Below are 18,663 nucleotides of genomic sequence, written 5' to 3' on the forward strand. Positions count from 1 at the left end.
TGTACACATTTGTCTCCGCTGCCAGAAAAACAGCAGAAGATCCATATTTAATCGCTATATGGGGTAGTAGTGTCCCTTATGTCATAAAACAAATGATTACCCTCTATGTTCAGGAATCAATATTTAGGGCTCCCCGCCAAAAAAGTTAAAGAAAAATGTATCATTGGATTGTGTGTATTTAATACTGCTAAATTAGCATCTCTGGGTATAATAAGGTCATTTCTAACAAAACAAGTAAGAGGGCGCCTGGGTGGCTCAGTGGGTTAAGCCGCTGCCTTCGGCTCAGGTCATGATCTCAGGGTCCTGGGATCGAGGCCCGCATCGGGCTCTCTGCTCAGCAGGGAGCCTGCTTCCCTCTCTCTCTCTGCCTGCCTCTCCATCTACTTGTGATCTCTCTCTGTCAAATAAATAAATAAAATCTAAAAAAAAAAAAAAAAGTAAGAAACCCAATTTTTTTTTTTTTTTTTTAGATTTTATTTATTTATTTGACAGACAGAGATCGCAAGTAGGCAGAGAGGCAGGCAGAGAGTGAGAGGGGGAAGCAGGCTCACTGCTGAGCGGGGAAGCAGGCTCACTGCTGTGCAGGGAGCCCGATGTGGGGCTCGATCCCAGGACCCTGGGATCATGACCTGAGCCGAAGGCAGAGGCTTTAACCCACTGAGCCACCCAGGTGCCCCAAAACCCAAATTCTTAAAGGTGATATTCATTTGGTTTTAAATTTCTTATATTAACACGGCTATGTTTTTGCTCAGCTTGGACCTGACTGAAGGGTGTTTTGAGTTTTTAAGACTGCAACGTGAGTGGGTAAATGTAATGATTCGTTCTTTCTCTTACATATAGAGCCTTTTATAAAAACACCCACAAATTTGTCCTAAAAATCATGCTTATTAATGGTAGGAGGAGGAGGTTGTGTGCTATAATAATCCTTCTTTGATAGCTCTATGCAAGAAGGGCAAAATTGTAAGGTTTTTAAGCTTTGTCACGGCTCCTGTCTCACTGTGTCATCCTGTGGTCATGTGATATGCTCAGGCTCTGGGTGGTTTCAGTTTTTGCACCCATACTCCCATCCTCAAAAGCTACCTGTCCCACGTCCTTCTCACCAGGGTGCTTTCTTCACTATCCAAAATGGCAGCTAGATGCTATGATCAAAGAGGATGTATACACAAGCCTTGCTACAATTCTGTATTATTGTATTTTACAGGTTCCCTCTGGGAAGCAAAAATAAATCCAGGGGTTGATGGCAACATGGGAATTTCAGGTGTTGTGCAAGATATGTAGATTAATGATTCCATGTGGCTTTTCTGATATCACTCTGATATCATACTGTGTAGAAACCCTGCATTTTCATGGGGTTCAATCTATACTTGACAAATGAGCATGTTTTAAATTAAGGTCATAATCCTGATATTAAAAAATAATGAGAAGTATTAAATCTATGACACATTCTCACTTAATTCTTTTTTTATTTTTGCATTTTTGATATAAGTGTGGTAAATGATATAGTAAAAATGCATATGTAACAGATTATGGTTTACAATGAGACCCTCAGTTTTGTGGCATATTCATTAGTACCCTGGCACTTCTTTACCTTTTTCAAAAATTGAATCATTTAAAAAATTGGGGATAGTCCTTACTGTTTCCACCTGTTCCTGGATTGTTGAACATTTATTTATTGGTAAATTTAGGCATATTCCTTGAATTCCAATTGTGCTGCAAACTCTCAGTTTAGGGAGCATGGAAATTTTCATAAAAGGGAAAAGCTAATCATTTGGGATTTGTGAGTGGGTAACAGATATTATACAAATCTCACACAATTTCCGTATTATTGAAATGAAAATTTTCCGTGTTATTGAAATGAAAAAAAAGAGAAAAAAAAACAAACACACATGCAAATAAAAGCCACAAAACAAGCATCAGCAGATTTAACTGAGAATTACCTTTCCAAACTCTCTGTTCCAAAGCTGACCTTCCTGCAACACCCACTTTCGTTGCACAGCTTCCTCATTTACGAGATCACCTTACGCACTGAGGTTTCCTCAGTGCATTCAACCTATTGCTCAACAAACTCTGCAAGGCAGATGGCAAATTTGCATTTAAACACAGTCTGGAAAGGTTTTTTTTTTTTTTTTTTTGTATCAATTCATCGGTTTCATCTTATTAGTGCATCAGCATGGAGTGCCTCTTAACTACAGGGAAGTGTTAACCCAGTTTTGATTATATTCTCCATTTAAAAAGGAGATTCTGCAGTTTTAACCTGCAAAACAGTGTGAAGGATTTCAATTTAGTGGGTGCTTGCAAATGCAATATATAAATTCCTCATTAATGTTGTGTATAATGTAAGTCTCTAAGAAATCCAAGCTCTTAAGTGAGGCATTTTTTGCTTTCTTCTCTGTCTGATTAATATGAAAGTCAAAGACCTTGAAAATATATGTTTCCAGACAAATATATCACCCAGTTTAGAATAAAATTGGCCTAAGAATTACAAAAAAAAAAAAAAATGCTGGTCTACAACATTTTTACCACCTTTCTGTAGTTACCAAGTTTTTGTTTTTGTTTTTGTTTACTTTTAACCTGTTCCCTTGTGGTGATAATGTTATTGCAATAATTTTTTTATTTATAGTCCATTTAGAACTTCCGTAGTTATGAACAGAACTATGTTGCAGAGCAAACTGTTTGCATTCTGCTCACCATCAACAAATAGTTTTACTACTGGTCCATAGTCATTTTAGTTTTGGAGGTTTTTTAGTTTCCTGTAAGGTATCTGTTGTTAATTGGTGGCCCTTGGACTGCAAACTGTTTTGTTTTTTTGTTTTGTTTTTGTTTTTTAAATATGGAATGCTTCACAAATTTGCATGTCATCCTTATGCAGGGACCAGGCTAATCTCTGTATCATTCCAATTTTACTATATGTGCTGCCAAAGTGAGCACTAACTCAGTGTTTTTATTTTTCCTTTTATTCCATTTGTGTCCTTTCAGGTGAACATGTCCCTGAAGGTTTTGCTATAAAACTCCAGCAATCTTTTTTATATATAGCCTATTCATTTTAAATGCCTGGACCTGGTTGGCATTTAATGGCATTTAAGTTTGTCTTATTGGCTGTGTAAGTACTTGTAAGAACAGGGATAAGTGGTAAAGATCGAAGTGGCAAAAAAAAGAAAAAAAAGATAAAAGGTAACCATTTCATGTAAATACAGTATATAGAATGAATCATTTCACAGGCGAAGTGTTAGGTCCCCCAATAATAGGTCTGTGATCAAAGGAGTGAGACTGATACAAAGCGAAGGTCAAGCAAAGCTTTATTTCGCGCCAAGCATCTAGAATCAAACTGACCGGGGCCACCTCTTACAGAGAGAGCGAGCGACTCCCAGCCTCACAGACTAACTTTTACAGAGCAAAGGCCATGTGGTTGAGCCTGGCCACGCACAGGTGGCCAATGAGATTGCAACACACAGAGAAAGCTGCACAGTCATGCTAGGTCCCACATGGGTGGCCAATTGAATTACAATTCACCCCATAGTAGCTATTTGAACTAGTCTATCACCTTGGTCAGAATTGGCACCCAAAAGGCAGGGCCCACACTCCTTGGTAGCTAGGGAGACAGTATGCCTGCCCCACTGATTTGATGTCTCCACCCAGCCTGACCTGCCCTTGTATTTGGGCTTTGTTACCTGGGACTTGCCTTTTTTTTTTTTTTTTTAAGATTTTATTTATTTATTTGACAGAGGGAGATCACAAGTAGGCAGAGAGGCAGGCAAAGAGGGAGAGAGGAGGAAGCAGGCTCCCCGCCGAGCAGAGAGCCCGAGGCGAGGCTCGATCCCAGGACCCCGAGATCATGACCCGAGGGGAAGGCAGGGGCCCAACCCACTGAGCCACTCAGGCGCCCCCCGGGACTTGCTTTTAAGTAAGTTCCCTGAGGGGGGCCAGGGTCAGTTTAAGTTTTACTACGTAAACAACAAAATCGCTGTTTAACCAGATGCAATCGCTCTGGCTAAATAGGTCCTTACAGGAAGCAATCATTAAGAGCGAGAAGTGATCATCTATTTGTGAAAAGGGCTGGGCCCACTCCAGTGATAATTGGAACAGTGTTTGCCAGAACTGAAAACTTTTGAGAGAGTGTGCGAGCGCATGTGCGCATGAGCAGGGTGAAGGGCAGAGGGAGACAGGCTTCCCGCTGAGCAGGGAGCCCGACATGGGGCTGGATCCCAGGACCCCTGGATCATGACCTGAGCCATCCAGGGACCTCAAAAACTTTTGATTGTGAAGCTAGAGGATCAGCATGAAAGTTAAATGTTCTTTAACTTCAAGTAAATTCAGAAGACGGCTCTAAGTTTGCTGGAAGAGCTAAAGGCCAAGCATGGTGAAAGAGAGGTTATGAGGTAATTGCCGCAAGCTACGCCTAGCTTCTTCGGTTCCAGGCCTGTTTGAATCTGCAGGACATCAAAGTGAGGAGAGAGGCTGCAAGTGCCGATAATGCAATTTCTTAGGAGAAGGAAAGTTCTTCAGCTGGTACAGATGAAATTGTTCCATTTGGGGGAAAAGATGACAACAGGATGTATGGAGAGAGGTGGTGAATAGTGTGCAGGATTTTAAAACTGAAGGACCAATGCAAATTCCCATGGGAGAATGCATCCTGGTACTGCAGAGGTAAGTGTCCTTTATTTTAAACAGTTTTTCAGATTGCACTGTTTCATAGTTTTAGTTTATGTGCATGGGGATAGAGGAATAGATTTGTCTCTTGTCATAGCCCTAGTGATCTCAGCTATGAAAGCAGAAATGAAAATCCATGACTTAAAAATACTGCAGATAGGATTTTGCTATGGGTAAAAAATTTTTAATTTTTTAAAAATTGTGGTTAAATATTCATAACATAAAGTTTATCATTTTAACCGTACATGTTTAAGTGTATGATTCTGTGGCGTTTAAGTATATTCACATTGGTATTTTCACCATCCATTTCCAGAAGGTTTTCATCTTCCCCCACTGAAACTCTGTACTCGTTTCACACTAACTCCCCATTCCTCCCTCCGCTCCCCCTTGAACCCCCACCTCCCATCCCTACAACCACCATTCTAATTTGTCTCTATAAATCTCACTATTCTAAGCCCCTCATACAAGTTAATCATATAATATTTATTCTGTTACGACTGGCTTATTTCACTTAGCATGATGTCTTCCAGGTTCATCCACGTTGTAGCATGTGTCAGAATTTTCTTTCTTTTAAAGGCTGACTATACCATATTTTTTGTATGCATTCATCTAATGATGGACGCTTGGGTTGTTTTCACCTTTTGGCTATTTTGAATAATTCTGTTAGGAATATGGGTGTATAAATATTTATTTAACCTGCTTTTGGTTCCTTTGGGTATATATCTAGAAGTGAGTTTCTGGATTATATGGTAGTTCTATTTTTAAGTTTTTGAGGAATGATCATATCATTTTCCACAGTGACTGCACCATTTTACCTTCTCATTAGCAATGGACAAGCTTCCAATTTCTGCACATCCTTGTCAACACTATTTTCTGTTTTTTTGTTTGTTTGTTTGTTCGTTTGTTTTGTTTTGTTTTGTTTTTGGATAATAACTATCCTAATGGATGTAAAGTCATATGTCATTTTGGTTTTGGTTTGCAAAACTGTATGCTGTTGAACACTTTTTCATGCACTTATTGCCTACTCGTATAGTATATCTTCTTTGGAAAAATGTCTTTATTTAAGTCCTTTGCCCATTTTTGAATTGAGCTGTTTGTTTTTGTTTATGAGTTGGAGGAATTCTTCGTTTTTCTGGATGTTAATCCCTTAACAAATACCTGATTTGCATATATTTTCTTAATTCTGTGGGCTGTCTTCTCACTGTGTTAATAGGATCCTTTGATGCACAACAATTTACAATTTTGATGAAATCCATTTACTTATTTTTTTCCTTTGTTACCTGTGCTTTTGGTGTCATCTCCAAAAAATCATTGTCAAATCCAGTGCTATGAAGTTTTCCTCTCTGTTTTTTTTTTCTCAGAGTTTTATGATTTCATTTCCTACTTTTAGTTCTTTGATTAATTTTGAGCCCATTTTTGTACATGGTATAAAGTCAATGTTCCTTTTTTTAATAGTTGGATTAGTTTTTCCAACATCATTTACTGACTAATTTTTAGTTTTTAAAGGAAAATTCTGATTTTTATCATGCCTTTTAATTATAATTAATGTTTGCTTACATTTGTTACTTTGATGTAAAAGAGAACATCTGTTGTGGAAATGTCTAGGTAGACACACACACAGATACACACAGAAAGACATACAGATCAATAAACATAAAAATCATAAGAGTTGTGTTTTCATGAGATTCCATTAGGCTGCTTATTATGTTCCATAAGACACTATGGAACATACAGACACCATTGAATGAAAGACTTTTTAAAAATTTTGTTATTTTTTATTATTTTTATTAGTAAACTATTTCACATTTTAATGTAATTTTATTTTTTAAACATTTTTAAAATTTTAATTCAGTTTATTAACATATAGTGTACTATTAGTTTCAGAGGTAGAGCTCTGTGATTCATCAGTCTTATATAATACCCAGTGCTCATTACATCAAGGTCCCTCCTCAATGTCCATCACCCAGTTACCCCATCCCCCCAAACCCCTCTCCCCCAACAACCCTCAGTTTGTCTCCCAAGGTTAAGAGTCTCTTATGGTTTTTTTTTTTTTTTGTTTTGTTTGGTGGATGGAAAAAGTAACTTTTTTTTTTTTTTTTTTTTTTTTTTTTTACAGCTTTATAAACATATATTTTTATCCCCAGGGGTACAGGTATGCGAATCGCCAGGTTTACACACTTCACAACCATAGCACATACCCTCCCCGATATCCATAACCCCACGCCCTCTCCCAACCCCCTCCCCCCATCAACCCTCAGTTTGTTTTGTGAGATTAAGAGTCACTTATGGTTTGTCTCCCTCCCAATCCCATCTTGTTTCATTTACTCTTCTCCTACCCCCTCAACCCCCCATGTTGCATCTCCTCTCCCTCATATCAGGGAGATCATATGATAGTTGTCTTTCTCCGATTGACTTATTTCGCTAAGCATGATACCCTCTAGTTCCATCCACGTCGTCGCAAATGGCAAGAGTCTCTTATGGTTTATCTCCCTCTCTGGTTTTGTCTTGTTTTATTTTTTCCTCTTCCGCTATGATCCTCTATTTTTTTTTTTTTGTTTTAAATTTTAAAGATTTATTTTTGACAGTTTTTCTTTAATAATTTCACATATATTGCCTCTCTGCCTACTTGTGATCTCTCTCTCTTTCTGTCAAATAAATAAATGAAATCTTTAAAAAAAAAAGGGGGGTGCCTGGGTGGCTCAGTGGGTTAATAATTTCACATATATTTTGGATTAAAGTTATTATCATGAGAATGTAATTGAGTTCTAAATAAATATTTTAGTATATGAGTTATCTTTAAATATCTTACAAATATATCTTACAAATATAACCTTTTCTTATATATGTTTACAAATATCTTACAAATATAAACTTTTCCCAGTGAGAAACCTCAGATAAAGCCTAATCAGATTTACTGCTATTTTGTTTTTTTATGAAAGATTAAACTTTTTAAAATTCCAGCATGATTGCTTATTTATTTATTTATTTATTTATTTATTTATGTTTCTTTTCAAATTTTTATTTAAATTCTACTTAGTTAACATACAGTACAATATTGGTTTTAGGAGTAGAATTCAATGGTACATCATTTATATACAACACTGGTGCTCATTGTAACAAGTGCCCTCCTTAATACCCATCATCTACATAGCCAATCCTCCACCCACTTCCTGCCATCAACCCTCTGTTCTCTATTTTTAAGAGTCTCTTATGGTTTGTCTACCTCTTTTTTTTTTTCCTCCCCCCACCCTCCTATGTTCATCTGCTTTGTTTCTTAAAATTCCACATATGAATGAAATAAAATGGTATTTATCTTTCTCTGATTGACTTATTTTGCTTAGAGTAATAGCCTCTAGCTCCATCCACATCTTTGCAAATAGAAAAATTTCATTCTTTTTGTAATATTCCATTACATATACCCTATTTCTTCTTTATCCATTCATCTGTCAATAGACACTTGGGCTCTTTCCATAGTTTGGCTGTCATTGATAATGATAATGCTGTTATAAACATTGGGTTGGTGTGCCTCTTGAATCTGTATTTTTGTATAATTTGGGTAAATACCTAGTAGTGAGATTGCTAGGTCATAGGGTAGTTCTATTTTGAACTTTTGGAGGAACCTCCATATAGTTTCCCAGAGTGGCTGCCCATTTTGCATTCCCACCAGCAGTGTTAAGAAGGTTCCCCTTTCTCCACATCCTTGCCAACATCTGTTGTTTCCTGTGTTGTTAATTTTAGCCATTCTGACGGTGTGAGGTGGTATCTCATTGTAGTTTTGATTTGTATTTCCCTGATGATGCGTGATGTTGAGCATCTTTTCATGTGTCTGTTATCTGGATGTCTTCTTTGAAAAAATGTCTATTCATGTCTTCTGCCCATTTTTAAAGATTTTTAAAATTTATTTGACAGAGATCACAGGTAGGCAGAGGCAGGCAGAGAGAGAGGAAGGGAAGCAGGCTCCCCGCTGAGCAGGGAGCCTGATGCAGGGCTCGATCCCAGGACCCTGGGATCATGACCTGAGCTGAAGGCAGAGGCTTTAACCCACTGAGCCACTCAGGTGCCCCTGCCCATTTTTAAATTGGATTATTTGTTTTTTGGGTGTTGAGTTTGGTAAGTTTTTTATAGATTTTGGATACTAACCCTTTATCAGATATATCATTTGCAAATATCTTCTCCTGTTCCATTGGCTGTATTTTAGTGTTATTGATTGTTTCCTTTTCTGTGCAGAAGCCTTTTATCTTGATGAAGTCCCAAGAGTTATTTTGGCTTTTGTTTCTCTTACCTCTGGTGATGTGTCTAGTAAGAAGTTATTGTGGCTGAGGTCCGTCAAAGAGTTGCTGCCTGTGTTTTCCTACGATTTTGATGGTTTCCTATCTCACATTTAGGTCTTTCATCCATTTTGAATTTATTTTTGTGTGTGTGTAAGAAAGTGGTCCAGTTTCATTTTCTGCATGTGGCTGTCCAGTTTCCCCAGCGCCATTTGTTGAAGAGACTGTCTTTTTTTCCGTTGGATATTCTTTCCTGCTTTGTTAAAGATTAGGTGGCTGTATAGTTGTAGGTCTATTTCTGGGTTTTCTATTCTGTTATGGAAGCTGAAATTTCTAGACTTAATCATTCTTTTTTTCCCCAACTTTATTTGCTAGGAATTTGTTTCATAATTAAATATGCTCAAAACAATTAAATAATTCAATAGAAAAAAAGGTCATATAATAGGTTTTTCTTCTGACTTTATGGAATTATAAGCAATTTATTCCTATTTCAAAAGAAGTAGATTTTGAAATTTGAACCTAAAGGGCCAGAAAAACTTATAAATGTAGAATGCAATATGTACTACATTGATTTGGTTCAAATTTGGGGCAAAAAAGAACAAGATTATCCAATTTCACAGCTTGAATTTTAGGCTTTGTGTCATTTTCTTTAACTTACATGACATAAAATTACTTGTGAATTTTAAAGTATTAGGAAAAATATTGGTCGTTGGAGAGATTCAAACCATTGAAATATAATATTTAGCAGGAATATTTGGGTTCAAACATCAAACCAAACCAACTTAAGTGTTTAAGAAAAAAAAAATACTTGGAAGCTTCTTCACTGACATTTGCCACAGCAACCATTGTGTTCTCTTTTATTTCAGCAGATACTTCATCTAAATATTATATTTTTTATTATTTCTAGCTGAATGGAGTATTCAATTGCTTTTAATAGGAATAGCACTTCATATTTGCCAAATTTCAGTCCCATTTCTTTGTTATTTTTCAGTACATTAAAATATGCCTATTTAATGTTTGGTTATTTCTGTTGTTCCTACAAAGGCTTATTGAATCAGAGTTTTAAGCTCATAAATAAAAGCTCATAAACCATTACTAGACTGTCTCTTACACATGCAATTAATTTGTTGACCATCTATATGCCAGACATTGTGTTAAGTCTTTGTGATATAATGGTGAGAAACTTGGAACTTAAGGGATACAGACAAGAACACAGGCGATTAAAATATGTTATAATGGGGCGCCTGGGTGGCTCAGTGGGTTAAGCCGCTGCCTCCGGCTCAGGTCATGATCTCAGGATCCTGGGATCGAGTCCCCCATCGGGCTCTCTGCTCAGCAGGGAGCCTGCTTCCCTCTCTCTTTCTCTCTCTCTCTGCCTGCCTCTCTGTCTACTTGTGATCTCTCTCTCTGTCAAATAAATAAATAAAATCTTAAAAAAAAATAAAATGAAATATGTTATAATATGTTATCAAAGTTCTTTAAAAGAGTTTTTGAGGCTGTCTTATAAATGTCTTAATGTTTGACCAAAGTCCTATCCATATTGATTCATATAGCAAATGACAAAGAACAATTTTGGACTCTAAAAAGTTCTGGTGAAAGTTGTAAGGGAATGGTTCTTTCATTTTTTAATGTGATTACATGTCTGCTCTCGATTAAGTGAGTTCTGCTAGAGAGCTGTGTTTGGTCATTTGTAAAGAGGTCAGAATAAGGTCGTTTGTTTTGTAACGTGGTAGAAGGTTTTGGTAAGTCTTTAGGACACTGGTCTTAGCTAGTTTTAAGTTTTCCTTTTGTACCTGAGTATAAAGGAAAAAATGAAATGGAGCGTTGAGAATTCCTTATGCCTCCCAGTAATTACATAGCCAATTATAGAAAGAATTGAAGAATGCAAGAGTAAGTCAAAGATCAGCTTTGTTTTCTTTAGAATATGGGGCACCTGGGTGGCTCAGTGGGTTAAAGCCTCTGCCTTCGGCTCAGGTCATGATCCCAGGGTCTCTGCCTGCCTCTCTGCCTGCTTGTGATCTCTGTCTGCCAAATAAATAAATAAATAAATCTTAAAAAAAAAAAGAATATGTAAAGTTTTTGCTAAATTAACTCAAGGACTCCTTCATGTAAAAATCTGGATAACCTAACAGCAAAAATAGCATTTACTGAAAAAATTTGGAATCCTAGAATGTAATCCAATAGTTGACTTAGAAGAAGTGTTTGAATTTAAAAATCCAGAGCAATGAAAGAATGAATCAGTGTTTTTAGGCTATGCTCAAGATAGAAAGCTAGATTATAAATTTAGAGATTATGAGTCTGATTTAAAGATTATGAAGTTTCTGTTTCTATTCCAGGAAAATTGTGTGATCTTGTTTTACCTCAGTTGAGTCATTCATGAAATGAAGACAGTAATAGCTACTGTGGCTGTCAGACAATGAAAATAAACAGTGCCATCAGTTCTTGATCATTAAGGTATTACTCACCTTGGGGAATGTTCCTGTGCTTCTGTTGCATTTTCATTTAATCTACACCACCCATCTTTTGACTCTTTGCCATTTGTTATTGATTATATTAGGGTGGTCATTAGGGAAGAGATATAGATGGTTAAAAAGATTTTCTCCCTCTTTTTCTTTTTGTCTGTTTTTGTTTAGGTTTTCAAAAAGCATTGATGAAATTAAGATTTGAGGTTGTAAGTTGGATGCAACAGTGTAGGGCTGCTACTTGGAGCCATACAATGGGCAATGTCAAGGGCAACTTCCCCAAGTTGGTTGTAGAACCCAGGGGAGATATTGCCTGCATCTTCTACAGATGAAGCTTTTCTTTCTGATTGATTGGTTGGAAAATCAGACATTCAATTTCTTTTATGTTCGTGATTATTCTTACTTTATAACATAAACATACAATAAATGAGAAAGTGGACAAAGAGCTCTACTCTTCTCCCAATGTAAGGAAGTTAAATGCTTTAACTCTGACCTTCTGTCTTTCAACTTCAGCACTATAATTGTTGCCGATTTTAGTTGTATCCTATTTTCTGATCCCCTATCATCAGTGATTATTATTAGTATTTTAACAATTAATTTTTTTTTAAAGATTTTATTTATTTATTTGACAGAGAGAGATCACAAGTAGATGGAGAGGCAGGCAGAGAGAGAGAGAGAGGGAAGCAGGCACCCTGCCGAGCAGAGAGCCCGATGCGGGACTCGATCCCAGGACCCTGAGATCATGACCTGAGCCGAAGGCAGCCGTTTAATCCACTGAGCCACCCAGGCGCCCCTTAACAATTAATATTTATTTAAATTTCTATCATGTTTTGTAGTTTTTAAAAGAAGGATTTTATTTATCTATTTGAGAGAAAGTGAGAGTAAGAGAGAGAATGAGAGTGCATAGAGGGAGAGGGAGAAGCAGGATCCCTGCTGAGCAGGGAGCCCACTATGGGGCTGAATGCCAGGACCCTGAGATCATGACCTGAGCTGAAGGCAGATGTTTAACTGACTGAGCCAACCAGGTGTCTCATATTTAGCAGTTTCTTTATTTACTCTTGGTGATCGCATTCTAAGCTTTTCTTCTTGGTTCAATTTTCTTTTCTTTCCTTTCTTTCTTTCTTTCTTTCTTTCTTTCTTTCTTTCTTTCTTTCTTTTTTCTTTCTTTCTGTCTTCTTTTTTAAAGATTTATTTATTTATTTATTTGAGAGAGAGAGAGAGAGAGAGAGAGTGCACAAGTTGGAGGAGGGGTGGAGGGAGACAGAATCTTTCTCTTTAAAAAAAAAAAAAAAGATTTTATTTATTTATTTGAGAGGGAGAGTGAGAGGAAGAAGCAGACTCCCCTCTGAGCAGAGAGCCTGATGTGGGGCTCGATCCCAGGACCCTGAGATCATGACAGAGCTGAAGGCAAATGCTTAACTGACTGAGCCACCCAGGCACCCCCTTGGTTTGATTTTCTTATAATTGCATTCTGTACTTAGTTATTTCAGCAAAGTGGCAAATATATCAGACTTATTGTGCAGGAAAGTATTTTAATTTCACTCTTACCTGTCAATGATAGGTTAGCTGAATATAGGTTAATAGTTTTTTTCCTCAGCACTTTGAAATTATCTTTTGGCAAGTATTATAACTTAAGATTTTCTGTCAATATAGTTGTTCCTTTGTAGATAATTTGTGTTTCCTCTAGATATTTTATAAGAGGTGCTCTTTATGTCTGATATTCTACATTTCACTGGATGTAAGTCTATGTTTATCCTACTTGGGACTTGTGGTCCTTCAGTCTGAGAATGGTTCCTGTCCTTTAATTCAGAAAAAAATTCAGTTGCTTCTTTAAATAGATTTTTTTGCTATTATTTATGTTCTTTCTATTGGGATTCCTATTATACATATCTTAGAACTATTGATTCTGTCATCCATGTCACTCAGATAGCCTCTCATACTTCTCATGTGCTTGTCCCTCTGTTTTGTATTCTAGGTAACTACTTTAAATCCATTCCAATTTACTAATTTTTTTTCCAGCTGTATCTGGTCAACTCTTCGACCTATCCCTTGAAGTATTTATTTCAATGACTGTAATTTTCACTTTTAGCATGAAAATTTTTTTCCAGATTTATTGCTACTTTTTTTTACTCTCTTTTTTTTGCTTCATGGCTTCTATTCCTATTTTTTACAGATTACTGCATTCCATTTTGGGTGCACATTCCTTCATTGCTTTAGATGACCCTTAAAAAGGGGTGGTTTAAACTCTTGTGAGCTAGTCTTCATGAGAAGCGTTTTTCCTGGAAATCAAGAGTATTCTACATGATGGAGGTATGCCATCATTGTTCCAATTTTGCCTCTGCAAGGGCTCCAAATTCCTTGTAGACAAATTCATCCTGATGTCTTGTAGATACTTAAAAGTCAATTTCTCCAAGAAGATCCCATTATCTCCTCCACCCCAAATTTCTCCTTTTATGTATTCCCTTTCTCAATGAAGGGTACTAAAGGCTTGTTAGGGCTTCCCGTAACAAAGTACCGCAGACTGGCTGCATTAAGCAACAGGCCTTAATTTTCTCAAAGTTCTGGAGGCTAGACATCCAAGATGAAGGCGTCAGTAGGGTTCTCTCTTCTCCTTTTTTTTTTTTCAATTTACTTGACAGACAGAGATCACAAGTAGGCAGAGAGGCAGGCAGAGAGAGAGGAAGGAAAGCAGGCTCCCTGCTGAGCAGAGAGCCCGATGCAGGGATCGATCCCAGGACCCTGGGATCATAACCTGAGCCAAAAGCAGAGGCTTTAACCCACTGAACCACCCAGGCGCCCCGTGGGTTGGCTCTTCTTGAAGCTTCTCTCCTTGGCTTGTAAGTGGTGGTCTTCTTCCTTTGTCCTTACATGGTCTTTCTGCTCTGTGTGTCTGTGTCCTTATCTCCTCTTCTTAGAAGGACACCAGTCATAGGAGATTAGAGCCCACACTAATGACCTCATTTTAACTTACTTGCTTCAGTTAAGGCCATATCTTCAAATATAGCACATTCTAAGGTACTGGGAGTTAGAACTTCAACATATGTATTTTGGGGGCTAAATAATTCAGATACCAAGCAGTTAACTCAAGCTAGAAATTTGGACATTGTCTTTTATTACTCTCAACTTACCGTTTCACTTTCAGCAGTCACCACTGATTTCTATTTCCTAAATATCTGTTAAATTTATCACTCCTATGAATTTTACCTGTTGCTTCCCAACTTTCAGCCATCATTATTTTTTTCTGATTTCTTTCCCTCTAGTATCATATTCTTCTCTTTCTTCTACATGAAAGCCAGGGTAATTTCTTTAAAAATATAATTCTTATATATTCTTATCCTTGTATTAAAAATAGAAACACCATATGATGCCATAACTCCACAACGCCACTACAGTGTATATATATTTACGGTGGTATATAGTGGTTATATAGATATAGATATAGATATAGATATAGATATATATAGTGGAATATAGTGGAATTTTATTACTCAGCCATAACAAAGAATAGTATCTTGGTATTTGTGACAACACAGATAGACATAGAGGTTATTATGCTAAGTGAAATAAGTAAGTCAGAGAAGGACAAATTCCGTATGATTTAACTTATATGTGGAATCTAAAAAAACAAAACAAATGGGAGCGCCTGGGTGGCTCAGTGGGTTAAAGCCTCTGCCTTCGGCTCAGGTCATGATCCCAGGGTCCTGGGATCGAGGCCCACATTGGGCTCTCTGCTCGGTGGGGAGCCGCTTCCCCCTCTCTCTCTGCCTGTTTCTCTGCCTACTTGTAATCTCTGTCTGTCAAATAAATAAATAAAATCTTTAAAAAAACCCCAAAACAAAAACAAAAACAAAACACCCAAAACAAATGAACAAAGAAGCAAAAGCGGAGAAAGACTCATAAATTCAGATAACAAACTAGTAGGGCCAGAGGGGATGTTGGTGGGGGATGCATGAAATAGATGAAGGGGATTAAGAGGTACGAGCTTCCAGTTATAAAATAAATAAATCATGAAGATTAAAAGTACAGTGTAGGGAATATAGTCAGTAATATTGTAATAATGTACTGTGACAGATGGTTAACTACAGTTATCATGGTGAACACTGTTGTAACAAAATAGCATAGTTGAGTCACTGTGTTGTACACCTGAAACTAATATAACATTGTATGCCAACTATACTGAAATAATAACAATACAAAATATGATTCTTACGATTATATCCCTGTCTGTCCCTGCTGAAAACCTTCAGAAGTCCAAAATCCTTTCCATGGTTTATGAAGCTTTGATCTGAATGGAACTTGTTTTTCTCTTAATCTCATTTTTTGTCTTATACTGTTTCCTAAGCCATTTTTGGCTCTCTGCACATGACATACTTTCTCCAGCCTCTGGGCATTTGCATCTTGTTCATTATACTTGAAGCAGTCTCCTCTTTTACCTCATTTTTGATCACTCCTATGGATCCTTTAGATTTTGGCATAAAAGTTTTTCTGTGAGGAAGAGTCTCATTATCCTTTAAGTCAAGTAAGTAGTTTCTTAAACTGTCTGCCCCCATAGTATGTGACACACCTAATTACAATTGCTTATATACTGGCTGTATAACCCTCTATTCTGGAAGTTCCATTTGAACAAGGATTATTCATACATAGTTCACAGTTGTGTCTAAGTATTGCTTAACCCACTGCACTTAATCAATATTGACACTTGGCATACTCCATGTCATTGTTATGAAACTAGAGCAAATGGCACCTTATTTTTCACATTATTTAAAAAGTTCAACCCTCCTGGTCATCCTTGCTTTATTTTTCATAGAAGTGTCCCTATCTATTTTTGTATCTATAGACTGATTGATTGATTGATTGATTGATTTTCTCTCTCCCTCCCTGTCTCGCCTGCAAGTGTAGAGGTTGTGCTCTAGACTAAGCATGCACGAGAACTGAAGTCCACTTATGTTTTTACATGGCTGTTGATGGAAGAAATTTTCTACAAAGTATTTCTGGCTTTGTGAATTTCAAACTTTGTGCTTTCTATAAGACATGCACATCTCGCTATAGCATCCCTGGCCTTACACCTTTGGGTCATGATGCTAGGTGACTTGGTACCATTGGGTGACGGGAGCCTTCCTGGAAGTTATCCCTACAGTGGGATAGCTGGCAATAACTCAACCACGCACAAGGGTGGCTTGAAGCTTAGACAGATATCCTGCTACATCTAAACAAAATCTATCCCCAGATTTCTCCTTAACTTTATATAACTCCTTAACTAATAACTCCTTAACCACCACTTAACACCAGGGGGCGTGAGAACGGAAAGAGACAGAGGCCTTAATTAATTATGGTCAATTTTTTCCTACTTTTTCATGTTTTACAAAACAGATGACCATGTGAACACATTGTCAGGGGTCTTGGAAGGGTCTTTGCAAATGAGGGTCTTTGAGGCTTAGCCTCATCATCTCAAGATAAATACGCCCTGAAGTCAAAGCTGCCCAGGTTGACGCTGGAGACTGGGGCCAAGCCCAGTGAGATCCATTAATTCCTCCTCTCCCTCTATCCCCCCAAATTCCTCCCTTCCTATTCCTAGAAAGACCCTAAGTAGTCCCTAAGGTATCTGATCACAGATGAAAACAACTTTCCTAATCTTACTTTCCAGTGTCTTTTCCTTTAATATACAGCCAAAGAAGGAGATTTGGAGAAAGGAACATTAATTTTTTAAATATGGAGAGGAAGCACAATTCTTTCAAGCAGAAAAGCTCTTTCATATTTGTACGACTGGTCCTGTCATTTATGATCAAAAGGATAATCCAAATCTCCACTCCTGATCTGTTGGAAAATAGCCAGACTTTCAAGATCCTATCAAAACAAAGCAGCAAAGACCCTCTTTTGAAAGGGAAATGATGAATTGATGCTGAGTGCTGCTGTTAAGGCAATGAAGGGTGGTGTGATCAGGCTGTGATTACAGGTGTATTACCTCCGTCTGCCGAGCCATCAAACCAGCAGTAGTGATGAGGCTGCACAGTATAAATGCCTACCCATATGAACACTCTTTGGGAAGTAGCGCATGAAAGTTCCCAACCATAACCAAGTGATATTATTCAAGAGGAGATGATTTCAAGACTCTCCATGCATGCTGTAGGCCCCTTAACATGGAAACTGTTTTCAGATTCAGTGACATTCCGCTTCCTGCTGCGACCTCTAAAGCAAGCACAGAGAGGATTCAGAATGAAGCTATCAGCCGAGAATGATGGTTCTTTTGTAACTGAATTAGGCCAGGTGGTGTATAGTTTAATCTCTGAAAAGAGAAATCTGCCCTTTTTTAATTTAAAAAAAAAAATGGAATCTGTGGTCTAGTGTTTGTCAAGGTTGATAAAGATAATGACAAAATATGACACAAGTGCATGGTTAATTTACATAGTGTGGAAAAGTAAACCTTGTGTTTGGTGCCAGGATATGGGGAACTTAATGAATTATCTCCCAAGCACTTAGAAAATTTAGCTGGTCTTCTGAGAATTAAGCTGATCAAGTCTAAATATGATAAATGTGACTATAAGAGCAAATACCTAACTGAGTAAAGGAACAATTAAAACACGAATAAAGGTGAAGTGGACAGAGTCATTTATAGGAGAAAGTAGGGGAATGAAATTGTAGCTGGAGAGAGGAAGCCTTCTCCGTGATTTCATGGAGCCTGTGAGACAACGATCAGTCTTGGATGCTCTGAGGTAAGACCGTTAGAGGAGTGCACGTTAACAGAGCCCATCTAAGCAGTGTCCAGTGGCTTGGCCAACTAGGTACGCGTTTCTTTTCTTTTCTTTCTTTTTTTTTTAAAGATTTTATTTATTTATTTGACAGACAGAGATCACAAGTAGGCAGAGAGGCAGGCAGAGAGAGAGAGAGAGAGGAGGAAGCAGGCTCCCTGCTGAGCAGAGAACCTCATGCGGGGTTCAATCCCAGGACCCTGGGATCATGACCTGAGCCGAAGGCAGAGGCTTTAACCCACTGAGCCACCCAGGCACCCCTAGGTACGCGTTTCTTAAGATACGCTTCGCGAGAGCCGGAACTGTACATTTTTTGTTTACTGGCCCATAGTAAGGACCCACTAAATTCACTAAATGAATTCAAGAAATAATGGTGATAAATCATTTCACTTGAGAGCTGGATCTTTTCAACTAACCCCGCTTGTTCTGCATCTATGTTTGGTAGACAAATTTATGATAATTTGTATTATTACTAGCTTCGTTGTGGGGAAGAAGGTTCCAATTTGACTAAATTGTTATTTTAGTATCTGAGATCTTTGT

The 18,663-nt window shown here is 37.6% G+C and overlaps 1 non-coding gene across 1 annotated transcript; it reads right to left on the reverse strand.

The window, feature by feature from the left end:
• Nucleotides 1–2,824: 2,824 nt before the first annotated feature.
• LOC125094532 (U6 spliceosomal RNA) lies at nt 2,825–2,928 on the reverse strand. The gene has a single exon (XR_007125555.1). It is a non-coding gene; the product is annotated as a U6 spliceosomal RNA (small nuclear RNA).
• Nucleotides 2,929–18,663: the final 15,735 nt, after the last annotated feature.

Source organism: Lutra lutra, chromosome 2 (genome assembly GCF_902655055.1).
Source record: "Lutra lutra chromosome 2, mLutLut1.2, whole genome shotgun sequence".
Classification (NCBI taxonomy): Eukaryota; Metazoa; Chordata; class Mammalia; order Carnivora; family Mustelidae; genus Lutra; species Lutra lutra.